The 13,636-nt window shown below is 35.8% G+C and overlaps 1 non-coding gene across 1 annotated transcript; it reads right to left on the reverse strand.

Annotated features, from left to right (window-relative positions):
* Positions 1-334: 334 nt before the first annotated feature.
* Positions 335-441, reverse strand: LOC116472154 (U6 spliceosomal RNA). Its single transcript, XR_004249041.1, has one exon. It is a non-coding gene; the product is annotated as a U6 spliceosomal RNA (small nuclear RNA).
* Positions 442-13,636: the final 13,195 nt, after the last annotated feature.

The raw sequence follows: 13,636 nt of genomic DNA on the forward strand, positions 1-13,636 counted from the left end.
CAAACTTTGAGTGAAAAAGGTATGCTGCAGAAGGATATGGTCAATATAATAACAACCGTGAGTAGTTCATTTCCATATTTATGTTGTTTCAATGTTTTTAAAAAAAGGAGTCATCAGCTGGGTGTGATGGCTCACGCCTGCAATCCCAGCAATTTGGGAGGCTGAGGTGGGTGGATCACCTGAGGTCAGGAGTTTGAGACCAGCCTGGCCAACAACCAAAAAAAAAAAAGAGTTGTCTACGTCTATGTGCCTATTTTTATACCAGTACCATGCTGTTGTGGTGACTATGGCCTCCCTGGTGTGAAACCCACTTGATATGCCACGCTCCATCTAAAAAAATATGGAACGCTTCACGAATTTGCGTGTCATCCTTGCGCAGGGGCCATGCTAATCTTCTCTGTATCGTTCCAATTTTAGTATATGTGCTGCCGAAGCGAGCACAATGCTGTCTTTTACATATTAAAATTTTTTCACTTCCACTAACTTAATTCAATGTTCAGCATTTGGCCTTTTGTTCTTTGGTTATTTTTTTCTGCTTGAGTTTTCAATTCTTCCTTAAAAAGAAATTAATACCAATTGAGCATTATGACAATTTAAAGCAGAAAATAACTTAACAAGGGCAAAAACACCGTCATGAACAATACTTAGGGGTGTTTTTATTTTCTAAGAATAGGAAAATAAGCTCTGAAAAATTTTAGAATATTAATTTAAATTTGAATTATCTCACAAAGATCGACTAACATAATATAATCATTTCCTTTACTATATGATATTATATATAATCAAGATATATTTATATGACTTTAATATATTTATTTAATGTTTTCCTTCTAGGAATTAAAATAATACTATGTCCCAAGTTTCTGCATTGGTAAATTTTTCTGCCAAAAAAATTCAAAAAGAAAATGTAGAGTAAGATGTTCTTTAATGAGCCACTTCTAGCTATATGTTAGGTTGAAATATTTGTCTTTTTTAAAGCAATACGAATGCACAATAGAGGGTTTTATACATTGTTATCAACAAATTGGGAAACCAAAGCTTTAATCAAGTTAGTGTTTCTCGACTCCAGTAAAAAATATACAAACATGTACATAATATACAAATTAAAACTGTTTGAGGCAAAAAGTAATAACCTATTACTAAATATAGAGCACAGAGGTTAAGTATCAAACATTTACTGAAGGTTAAAGAGACATCTTTTGTCTATTTTTTCCTAGGTTGACAAAATACTCAATCTGCTAGCTCATATTATGAAAATGGCCAAAAGAAAACTCATCAGAAAAACTGAATACTTACCAAGCCAAACTAATTATGTGCACAAATATATTGATTCTTCTGGCATACTGTATCTAAGAAACTAAGCATTACTGAAGTTGTTTATGTTGTGTATCTTCAAACAAAGTTATTTACTGGCCTAACTCATTTCCCATCAGAATTCACAAACCATTTCTTTGCAGCAATTACAAAGTAAGGTAGAAGCACAATTAAAGGCATTAGCCATGTAATCTTCCAAGATCACAGGAAAAGATGAAGAACTCTTACTACTGGACTTAAATGTCAAAAGGAGAGCTAAATCCTCTTGTCTTTACTACAAGAAATGAAAGAACAAAAAAAGTGCATTGTGTTAACATATAACACTGTTTTTCTTAGTTTAAAACAACCAAATTCTATTTTGTAAAAGTAAATAAAATAAAAAATAAATAGAAGGGCAAGCTTAATCAAACCAACATACTGTCGGCAAAAAGTTACTTACTATTGGTGTCTGAGACACAGTTCATTAGTTAAAAATCTGGGAGTCGGGGGTGGGTAGGTTGGTTTTTTTCTGTACCCGTTTTGTTTATCTTAAAGTGATTTGTATACTGATGGCTGGTTTCACTTTCCCTCTCTACAAGTCATGCTTATACTCAAGAAAAGAAGCGTCAACCTCAAATTTATAGTGAAAATCCTGAAGCGAGGAATATAAAATATGTCCAATTACTTCAAAATGACTCAGGCTTAGCACAGAAAATGCACAAAGGAGCATATGTCTATTCACATTGTTTACTCATTCAATAGCTATTTATAGTGCAACAAATAAAATCCTAGAAGCTTAGAGAAATATATTAATTATTAGCCCTGATAACTGCTCTCAAGGAATTTATAATCTTATCCTTAGTTATATACAGGTCCCTTTCACCCATTTTCAAGTTTTGTACAATTTGAAGTCCTTGAAGCACTATCCGAGAAACTTCATTATAATAAAACGAAAGTTTTCTGGTTACAAAAATAACATTTTAAAAAAATTGTCTGTGTCCCCTTCTTGGGTGACGAGAGACAAAGGAATCAGTTATTTTTTCCTTTTGTAGTTCCCTAAGTCCCCTAGAATCATACTCTCGGCTCCCACTGTATTTTTATGATAGTTCTTTTTAAACATCTACCTCAACTCCTCTATTCCAGATTCACTTCTTTAATGCTGTCTGAATAGCTCAAGATTAATTTTTCTATACTTTCTCTTTGAACAAGTTCTTAGAAATCAAAATGTCGATGATCCTGAGCAAAATTACTCTCCAAACACTGGCTTGTGCCAGGAATCATGACAATTGCTTTCTAGAAATTTAGTTTCTGTTACTTTCAAAATAGTCTGATATTTATGTGAGGACCTGCAGGTCTCAATTTAAAAGAAGTTAACATATCAGTTTGAGTGAGAAATTGGGACACCTCAGATATATGAATAACAGATGAGAGATCCTTTTCACATAGAAAGTAATAAACATTTCACTAAAGTGATAATCAGAAAATAAGCAACCACAAAGTTCTTATAGAAAAAGAGAGGTTTCACTGATAAATTTTTTTAATCGTTAAGATTAATTTTGAGTCAGTTTTGGGATCATTTAAAATCATAAAATATGCAAGTCCTATGCTAGTCCAGCTGCTTAATTTCCTAGGATTATTTATGACTCACTTTTGTTCAATAAGTAAAATTACCTTCCCTGCTAAATTTGAATTACCAGACACTTCCAAAATATTTCTGAAATCAACAACTGTTTTCTAATTTGCTACTTGGCCTATCTTCAAAAATGTATTTAACACTTGCAGCAATGTCTCAGAAATTTGATCAAGCGTGTTTTAGTTATTTGTTTTCCCACTATAGCAGTGTCTGATTTAGAGCAGACAGCATTTCTGCAAATAAGCTTCACAAGTGTGAAGTGTCTAAATCATATCCTTATACACAAAAGTGCCTGAACCCAAGGGACATGAAATGGTTAAACACCAAAGCCCTCAGCAGCTGCAGCCAACAGTTGATATATGATATGGTAGAAGAAATAACCTTAGAGACATTTCTTTGATTAAAGGGCTGAGAGATTTTGAAGTGGTTATATTTCTGCCAAAAGCCAGAGTGGTCTAATACTGGTGGTCAAACTTAGATGATCATCAGAATCACCTGGGCAGCATTTTAAATATAGAGATTCTTGGGCTCCCTGCCCAGTAACTTGGTTCAAAGCCTTAGGACCAGAAATCTGTATTTTTTATGAAGTGTCCCAGCTAGGAAAGTTTCTCCAATTCCCTACTGAGGCAGGATTAGAATAGATGATAGAACCATATAATTGTATTATGTATATTTACTTTCATATATTACTGTTTAATGATCCTGAATATAGTTTATTTATGTGTCTACAAGTAACCTTTTAACTAACCCTTTTGATTATAATATCCATCTAAGGAAACAATTCAGCTATTCTTATACAGATATATGTGAACTCAGAGGACTCAACCAATCAATATTTTGTCTGGCCCAAGAGTTAGTGGATCATGCAATCAGTAGCCCTTCCAGAAGAGGGTGGAAACAAGGCCTATTTGTATTTTTATATTTTTATTTAAAATGTGATGAAACAAGAATCTAAGTTGTGACAATATTAAACCACTGATCTAAACCATTTCTCTTTGCCTCTACCCCTCACCACTCCTTCGGAGAAAAGGAACTACATTCCCAGGCAACTCAAAAAATCTATTTTGCACTGAGAAAAGAGCCAGAACTTCCTTACCTTCCAAAATCATACGGATAAGTGCCACAGAATCTAGGAACATGTGGGAGGCAAGACTGCTGATCTTAGAGGCTGTGTAGAGTGACAGTCAAAAGCCCATGCTCTGGAGCCTAAGAATGCAGGTTCAGTTCTGGCAGTGCCACATATTAACTTGTGACTTTGAGCTATTTATTTAACCTCTCTTTGCTTCATTTTCCTCATCTGGAAGATGTGGGTTAATTTTATTACCTAATTCATTAGGTTATTGTGAGTATTTAGTGATGTCTACCTCAGCACTCAAAGAATATATTAGAAATGTGTACTCCCGGACCCTGCCCCAGGATCTGAATTTTTAACAAAATTTTCACGACTTGTATGTATGTGACAATTTGAGATGCACTAATTTAAGACATGTGAAGGGTGCAGACTGGTCAATACTTTATACATTTTTGCTATTACTTAGTTTAAATCTAAACATCAAACAATTACAAAGTCTGAAAGCTCTGCAAATAGATATGTAGATGACAGAAGCAGTGTCTAGCTGAATCTGTAGGCAACAAATGAAATGAGTTGGAGACCAGCTTAAAGCAAAAAAGAGTATGTTCGAATTATACAAAAAACTAGGACCTGAAGAAGAAAATGTGAGAAGAACCACCACAGGAATGTGTCTGGCAAGTTTATGTTCAGTTGTCTTTCTGGTGAGAGAGATAGAAAGTCAGTAAATAGGCTGGGCACAATGACTCCCGCCTGTAATCCCAGCACTTTGGGAGGCTGAGGCGGGTGGATCACCTGAGGTCAGGAGTTCGAGACCAGCCTGGCCAACATGGAGAGACCCCTGTCTCTACTAAAAATACAAAAATTAGCTGTGCGTGGTGGCGGGCGCATATAATCCCAGCTCCTCGGGAGGCTGAGGCAGGAGAATCGCTTGAACCCGGGAGGCGGAGGTTGTGAGCCGAGATCATGCCACCGCACTCTACCCTGCGTGATGGGCGCAAGACTCCATCTCAAAAAAAAAAAAAGGAAAGTCAATAAATAACGACACTGTATGTATTATGAATTTTCAAAATTTCATGTTTCCTGATTCCTCAACATCCCCATAAACAGGGATTGAGCACCCCACCCAGGCCACCTAGTGTATCAGCGCGGTAAGACTGGTCTCTATCACAAGTTCCCTTTTTGCGGTCCCCTGACTATGGCCCTAGTGGCAACCAAATGCACCAGTGAAATCCCCTCATACATTCTGCTTGTGTCCTCAACCCTGATCCCCAATACAGGCACTTCCACATAGCTCCTCGCTGTTTTTCTCAGCTCCCCACCTGCTTGGGTTGGCATGCTCCCCTGGTGGCCCTCCCTCTCTAGGAGCTCTGAGGATAATAAATCCTTTGGTTTCATATGCCTCTCCAAGTGTAATTTCCACAGCCAGAATGGAGTAATCCTTAAAGATCCCACAAGGGAGACTTACTCTCCCATTTATAACTCACTGTAGTAAAGATTTAATAACGAATGCACACAAAACAGAGGTAAGGCAGGAGATGAGTGGTGAACTCTGCTAAAGTCAGAAAATACTTCTCCAAAGAGTTCACATCTGAAGTAGGTACTGAAAAAGCCAGGAGACAAGGTAGAAAGCATTCTAAACTTCAAGAATCATGGGTGCAAAGGTGTGATGCCTTGGGGGAAGTACAAGTCATTCATGATCACTGAATTTCACAGGTCCCTGCACTTTGTGTATAGAGGACTGTGGTGCTCTGCAGAAGGCAAAACCAAAAGAAGCTGTGAAAATGCTGCTAGTCTCTGGGTCCACCTCTCTGAGACCTAGATTTTGTTGTTTGGGGTGGGCCCAGGTATCTGCATTTATCTAGCCCTCCACAACTCTGATATATGTGACAAGACATAATACTGGTGGGTGACTGGATTATGGAATGTTTTACATTTCTTTCTGAAAATCATGAATTGTGTCCTGGAGTGAATGAGCTGATGCTCAGGAGTTTTAACTAGTGGAGGGAAGTAATCAACACTGTAGTTTAAGAAGTTAACTCTGGACAAAACGGGGTGAATGTTATGAATTTAATTATTAAGGGACTTTGTCCCTCAGTGTCCTCATCTCTGGAAAGGGACAGATAATGAGACAGTTGTAAGGACTGTAAAGCACTTAGAACATTGCTTAACATGTAGTCTGCATGTAATAACAACGAACATTTATCATCATCACCATTATTGTTATTTTGCTACATCAGACTTCACATAGCAGGGCTCCAGAAATAATTGATCCCAAGAACCTATTCCAGGAGGTGTAAGAACAGGTATATTTTAAAGCATGTTAATAATCTGTACCTTGTGCCCACTCAAAATATCTCAGTACCTTTTAAGAAAGTAAAAATATTTACTTGTACAGGTCTTCCTTTGCATTGTGAGACATACAATGGTATAATCATTTAATAATGCACCATCTAATAAGAAAGATAAATGTTTGGCTACTTTAAAGCAGGAATACTTGAAAAATCTCTTGGGGGCAGACATATCCTTACTCAAACCTAAATCATCAAAACTGTGCATAGACTCCTGACTTAGACAAAGAGATAAGCAGAGAAACGTTTGAAACACGTCAGTAGAATTACCACAGCACACATAATTTAATCCCTTTCCTTTATAAGTAATCTAAAAGCAGAATAGGTTAGACAAGCCCTTGCTCATTATAATAACAGATGCATAATCCAGGAATTCACAATCTGGTGGTAGATTCATTTTTTTTTCAGCATCCTGTGCTTAACACAATACTGTTGAGACACATCGAGTCTTGACAGGTTTTAAATGCCTCAGTAATGGGCATGCCTATTCTTTAGTTAGCAGCACTATGAATCATCTTGACCATTATTGACTGGCATATTATCAAAAATATATTAAAAGTATTTTCCGGTGATTACATATCTAAAAGTAAGACATTAATAGATTGGTATAGTTTTCTTTTGATAGCTCTTCATCTGGATCAAATACATAACAAGATATGAACATCTATAACTGTGAAAATATAAACATATAAATTGAAGCTTATCTTTATTGATTTAACTCAAGCCCTTTCAAGGACATAATTCATCTTGGATTTACTAAGTATTCTGAAGTTTGAGAAAAAGCTGTGTGCATTTATATCTTGTATAGTTGACATTCCAGTAATTAGAAACAGAGAATATAAAACAATGTTTTGTGGCTACCTACTCTGGTTGAATATTCAATGGTTTTTAAATTTTATTCAATGTAGATAATATACATGGAAGTTTTTCTATATTCCTTTTAAACTATAGAGTTTTAAAACAGTAACTGAATGTATTTAATAGTTATGATTTATTCTATTCTGCAGTACTCCTATGCTCCCTTCTCTCTCCCTCCATATGGCCTTCCATATGCTATTACTCTGCTATCCCCTCTCTTCGCAAAGCAGCCCCACACTATCTTTCAGCCTCAGGTGAACCTTTTCTGACCTCCAGAACTAGGTCAAATCTTCAGTCCTATGCTTTCCTCACATAAAGTGCTTCTCCTTCCTGGCATTTGTCACACTTGTAATTGTACTCTGTGTGTGTGTGAGAGAGAGAGAGAGAGAAAATGAAAAAGAGAGAGAGTAAATGAAAAAGACACAGAAAGGGGCGGGGTGGGGGCTGGGGGCAGACAGAGAGAGTGTCCTTCTGGCTCCATGGAGGTAGAAATTGGAATTATCAGTGCCAGGGTCAGTGATTATGACATATGAGACACTAAAATACTGTTAAATGAATAATACACTTTTTAAAAATAACAATTCCCAACCCTTTTTACAGTGAGATACTAAATGGAAAGAAGAGCCCTGAAGTCAAATATCAGCTTAATTGTTTTAATAGCCTTAGCAACTGGAACCCTAACCACTTAAAGCCACTCAACACCACCCGCCTCTTTTCTCTCCTTTCCTATTTACCCTCTTCGTCATTTTTATCATAACATTCATGTGAGTATATTCTATGTTTCAGGCCTTAGGCAAATGTTTTAGATTCACTATTTAATCCTGAATATAGCCCTCCAGGTATAGTCCTGCCACAATTTTATTTCATTTTATTTTTTTTTTTGAGACGGAGTCTCGCTTTGTCGCCAGGCTGGAGTGCAAAGGCGCTACCAGGTTCAAGCGATTTTCCTGCCTAAGCCTCCCAAGTAGATGGAACTATAGGCACAAGCCACCATGCTCAACTAATTTTTGTATTTTTAGTAGAGGTGGGGTTTCACTATGTTGGCCTGGATAGTCTTGATCTTTTGACTTCTTGATCTGTCTGCCTCAGCCTCCCAAAGTGCTGGGATTACAGATGTAGGCCACCACGCCTGGCCCCTACCACATTTTACAGGTGAGAAAATTAGACTCCCAGAGGCTAAATAACCTGCCCTATAGGAAGATCTGTTTTTTTGGAACCTATCATCTCTTTTTCCAAAACTGCTCTTTCATACTTTGCACTGTGATGTTAAGCTAGGAGGTTACAAACTATTTTGTTTTTTAGCTTTCTGTCGGTTCTGTCAGAACCAACCCAACTAATTACTTATTATAAACTAAACAATGTAAACAACACACAATCATATGTGTTATGACGGTTGCTATGTGTACTTTTATCAACATCATTTTGAAGTCTCAAAACACAGATGCAGACACATCACTCTATGTGCATTGACTTCGCTTGAGAAATGTCTATACAAATACCCTATTAAGTACCTAATTTAAATATGTTTTTATGGAGAATTCAAATTAACTACACTTATTCAGTATATGATTGAGATTAATTATGCCCAAGCCATTCACAGTTTTTGATACTGTTTCTATTTCAGGAAGCAGAATTTGGCATCAGTGTAGTCATTTCAAAAATGAGTTCCTAATATAGAAGATAAAAATATTCTGCCATAAATACCTATAGATATAATAAAACAACATTCTATAATGTGGATGTTGTATTTAGGAAACTCAAATATATTTCTCTCAAAATAATAATGTAATACTAAAACATAAAAATTTGAATATCTCTAGAACTGTTTATCATTTAAGACTTTAATGAAGCATTTTTGGAAAAAAGGAATTTAACATTTAGAGACTAACATTATTGCAAAGAAGGTGCTATAGAGGTAACTTAATCCTATTCCCTTGGTATGTATGTAAAGGATGGTCTCAGAAATTAAATTATTATGTCCTTTGATTAAATATTAAACTAGATCAGGCTTTATATTTATGACCACACAAGTGATTTAGATGTATAAGTATCTTCTCCAACCTACCATATGTTTTATTTGATACTACAAATTAGATTCTGGTTTACCCCTCCTTGAACAGCAATAATGGTTAATGGGTTCCTTAAATATTTCTGTGTGTATGGAAATAAGCATACACTTTCTCCTGGACACTTGGCTTGCAAAAAAACCAAATCTTTATTTCACACTAGAACTTCCTGCTTGCCTTTGAATTTTTCAAAAGATAACACAACAATGGAAATTTGTGGGTGATTTCCACAGATAACATCCCATTTTCATTTCATTACTGTGTTATATGACACATTGCACAAAGGGAGCTAGCTATCATTTCAAACATTTCTTATCTTTGGAAACAGAAGAAGAAATAACTTCATAACTCATAGGGGCATTATTAACACAACTTTTTAGTTTTATATTTTGTAAAAGTAAATTCAGTTTGGCTTTTAATTTGTTTGAAGATCTCAAATGTAGTCATTGTTGATTTCTAAGTATTGATATCTCTGCATCTTGATATTCTACAACTGCACTTTTGACTTCAGCCAGCTTATAGAAGGGAAATGGCAATTGGCATTCAGTAGTATTCTCTTTCTAAAGTTCTTCAAATGAAGCAGCAGCAAGAAGGATCTTGTCTGTAGAATACTAAACAATAAACTGGCACAGCCAAATCCCTGTTATCACACACATGAATACTTACACACACAATCACACAGTCACACAGGAAGTAGTTGTTAACTTAGTCAAGTTTCTGCAGGTTACAGACTCTTTGTTGTCTTTCAGTAGTCACTAGTCTTGGATAAGAATGATCATATTTTCACTTGCCTCAGTCTGGAAATAATGCAAAATACCAAGATATGGATAACACTAATGTGCATTATTAAAGTCAAAAAATGTGTTTTTCATCAACAATTAGCATTTGGGGCCATGAAATAAATGTTTTGTTCTTTCTGTAGATCACTTTAGTTTCATAATTCGAATCAAATAAATGTTATCAAGTTCACTTCCAAGATGGCCCAGTTTGAACTGTGATACTTGAAATACTTATTTTAGTTGTGCTAAAATAATCTTGTGTTTTAAGTTACTGGAGTTAAATTGTTTCCTTGGACAGAGGCAGAAACACTGTGGGTCCTGCTACTTGACAGAAAACAACATTGTCCATATGAAGCAGATTTACAGGCTTATTTGAATTGAAACACACTTTTGACAATCAGTCAAATCAAACACAAGCTTTGTGTAGTTAAAAGGTTTGAAAGAGCTCTTCTCTCTCTAGTACTTTACTATTTCTTTGTATATGCTCATTTTCATCCTGGGAAAAATCAAAAGCTAAGTATGGCAAGATGGTTTTTCACCATGTCAAGATTCCACTTCACCACTTCCTTTTTTTTTTTTTCTTTTGAGACAGAGTCTCACTCTGTTGCCCAGGCTGGAGTGCAATGGCATGATCTCAGCTCACTGCAACCTCTGCCTCCTGGGTTCAAGTGATTCTCCTGCCTTAGCCTCCCGAGTAACTGGGATTACAGATGTGCATCCCCACGTTATGCTAATTTTTGTATTTTTAGTAGAGATGGGGTTTCGCCATGTTGGCCAGGCTGGTCTCGAACTCCTGACCTCAGGTGATCCATCTGCCTCGGCCTCCCAAAGTGCTGGGATTACAGGAGTGAGCCACTGCGCTCAGCCACCTCCTTCCTTTTTTCGTCTCATATAAGCAGGCTTTTTCTGTGACCTGTAGGTGATGACCTGTATGTGATGATTCCTCTTATCCCAAAACCAGACAGAGTATTCAAAGACAACAGAAAAATAAAAAATGTTTTCATGTAGACTGTAGATGCAGTTTATTTACCAAATAAGTGATAGACACAGTAGATTCTAAAATATTTTTGTATTTCTCTTTGATATATATATATATATATATGCAATTACTGTTGATAAACTCATCCTTCCCTTCTATATTGGTCCCACCGAATTTCACTACTACAATTAGAACTTCAATGTATTCTGAAGGTTTAGTCATTGTTGCTTTAGTTATGAACCTTTTTAGTAAAAGTGAGCTTTGTTGTGAATAGGACCTTCCCATGCAAGGCCGAAAAAAATGTGAGTTCATTTCTGAATCAAATTTTTAGCTTAGTTAAATTTAGTTTGCTTGTATCTCATAGAAGACATCAGAATAAAAATCATATTTTAAACTTATATTTTAAATATAATATTATTCACAATATTCTAATAATCTTTATAGATTAGTAGTTCTAACTCATCTTTCACATTTTTCTTCTTTATGTCCTTCTATAGGTTATCAAATAAAAAGAAATTATTTAATTCTAATTCTAATGTAGGAAAACTGGGTCCACGCTATTCTTTTCTAAAAAGTGATAGAGGAGATTACTGTTCTATGTCCCATGTCTGAAGCCCATGCCCAGTACTCCTTGTACCAGTGAGCCTGAGGTGGCCATGGGATCTGCTCAGCTTTCTGGGGCCAGGAGGGAAGAGCTCTCATTGGTGCCAGGCTCCCTAGTCAGTTATAAACCTGACTTAGGGCCAAATTAGGTTTGCTTCTGAAAAGACAAAGACATGAACCTTTTTTATTATACTGGAGGTTGTGTTCCTTCAAGAAATGATTCACTTACCCAAAACAAATATTTTAACATATGTACACCTTATTGTTCCACATCCTTAAAGGGATGTGGGATGAATAGAACACACATAAGGACCCCTGCCCCCACAAACACACATTCATGCATCTACACACACAGAACACATATCACTTTCAGCTTCCAGGAATCAGCCAAGCAGATAGAGAACGAGGAATAAAGTCCAAACAATTGGGTGATTTTAAGATGCTGGTTTCCTACTTGCAGCTCAGGAGGAGGGCTTCGTGAGCAACAATTCTTCAGACAGTGGTTTGAACTTAGCACTTCTGAGGCTATACTCTCAGCTTGCCTAAGCAATGTTGTCTTTTTCAAGAGGCTTTTGTGACATGAGTTTAATTACTTCTGGACAGATACTCTACTTCAGACCACAGAGGGTGACAATTGCTTTTGCATGTTTTAAATATGCTATCTAAGAAAAATATAGTTCAAATAAACATTTAAATCATCATTCCCTCTGGATGCATACTTTAAAACAAAATTTAAACATTGGTGATTGTTGCCTTATCTTAAATTAAAAAAAAAAAAAAAACCTTCTTAAAGTAATTAGAATCAGTTCCTCCAAACAGAGTTTTCACCACCTATTTAAAAGATATTTGGGTTAATTCCAGGAGGTAGAGCTTGCAGTGAGCCGAGATCGTGCCACTGCACTACAGCCTGGGCAACAGAGTGACACTCTGTCTCAAAAAAAAAAAGTGTATATATATATATATATATTTGTGTTAATTATAGCTGATAATAACTCTCAGACACTAAAATCTCTAGAAAACTAGATGCTTTACAAAGGATTTTCTAGTATAATCCAACGACATGCACCCAGAATTGGAAGTCAATGTCCTCCAAAGGTTGCAAACTAAAGAAACAGTGTGAGTACAGAAAACTGTAAAAATAGTTTACAGGATACAATTGGGACTAAATGCCAGTAGCAAGAAGCTTTACAGATACATTTTTCTGGGAATTCTAGCTCAGCTCTTGCCACTTATTCACCTTATGGCTTTAGGCAAGTCTCTCTTAAGCTCTCTCAGATTCCATTTCCTCAGCTGAAAAGTGATAATATAAGACCTAACTCACAAAGTTATAATAATTAAAACAAATTACACATTTTAAAGGTTTTTATAAACTGTAAATCCCCACGGAATTATAAATTGGTTTAGGGAAAAGAGCAAGAATTAAATGATCATGAAAGGCCCTATAACTTATCACAAAGAAGCCAGAAATACTTCCATCGAATGCAAAAATCCAACCTCTATATCAATATAGCAGAGAATTTCTAGAATATGCTATACCAAAGAGAAAAAATTAATGCTTTATGATGTGGAGATATATAAGCTCTGTCATAAATTAAAAAAATACAATTTCATGTACATAGAATTATGAATTACTCATGGGATTCTAAGTTAAAATAATATTTGTAAGAATTCAGCAGAGAAATATGGCTCCTTCTAGATTTATTTCTTGCCTTAAGCCCTCATAACTGCTGACAGTCAAAACACTTATTTGCAAATATAAAGATCTTGCATTCGTAGATGTCAGTACATTGTTATTTCTATGTTGAAATAGATATTTGGCCTTCTATAACAAATTTTTTTTAAAAAACCATATAAACCAGAAGCCAATATACAGTGTGAACAGAAAACAAGTCATTTACCTCATATGTTTCCAGCTTTCTAAAATAAAATAACCACTAGAAAATGAAAGCAGTATAATATCACTCTTTATTTTAGTCTGGGTTCTCCACAGAAAAAGAACCAATAA

Source organism: Hylobates moloch, unplaced genomic scaffold, assembly GCF_009828535.3.
Source record: "Hylobates moloch isolate HMO894 unplaced genomic scaffold, HMol_V3 SCAFFOLD_6, whole genome shotgun sequence".
Classification (NCBI taxonomy): Eukaryota; Metazoa; Chordata; class Mammalia; order Primates; family Hylobatidae; genus Hylobates; species Hylobates moloch.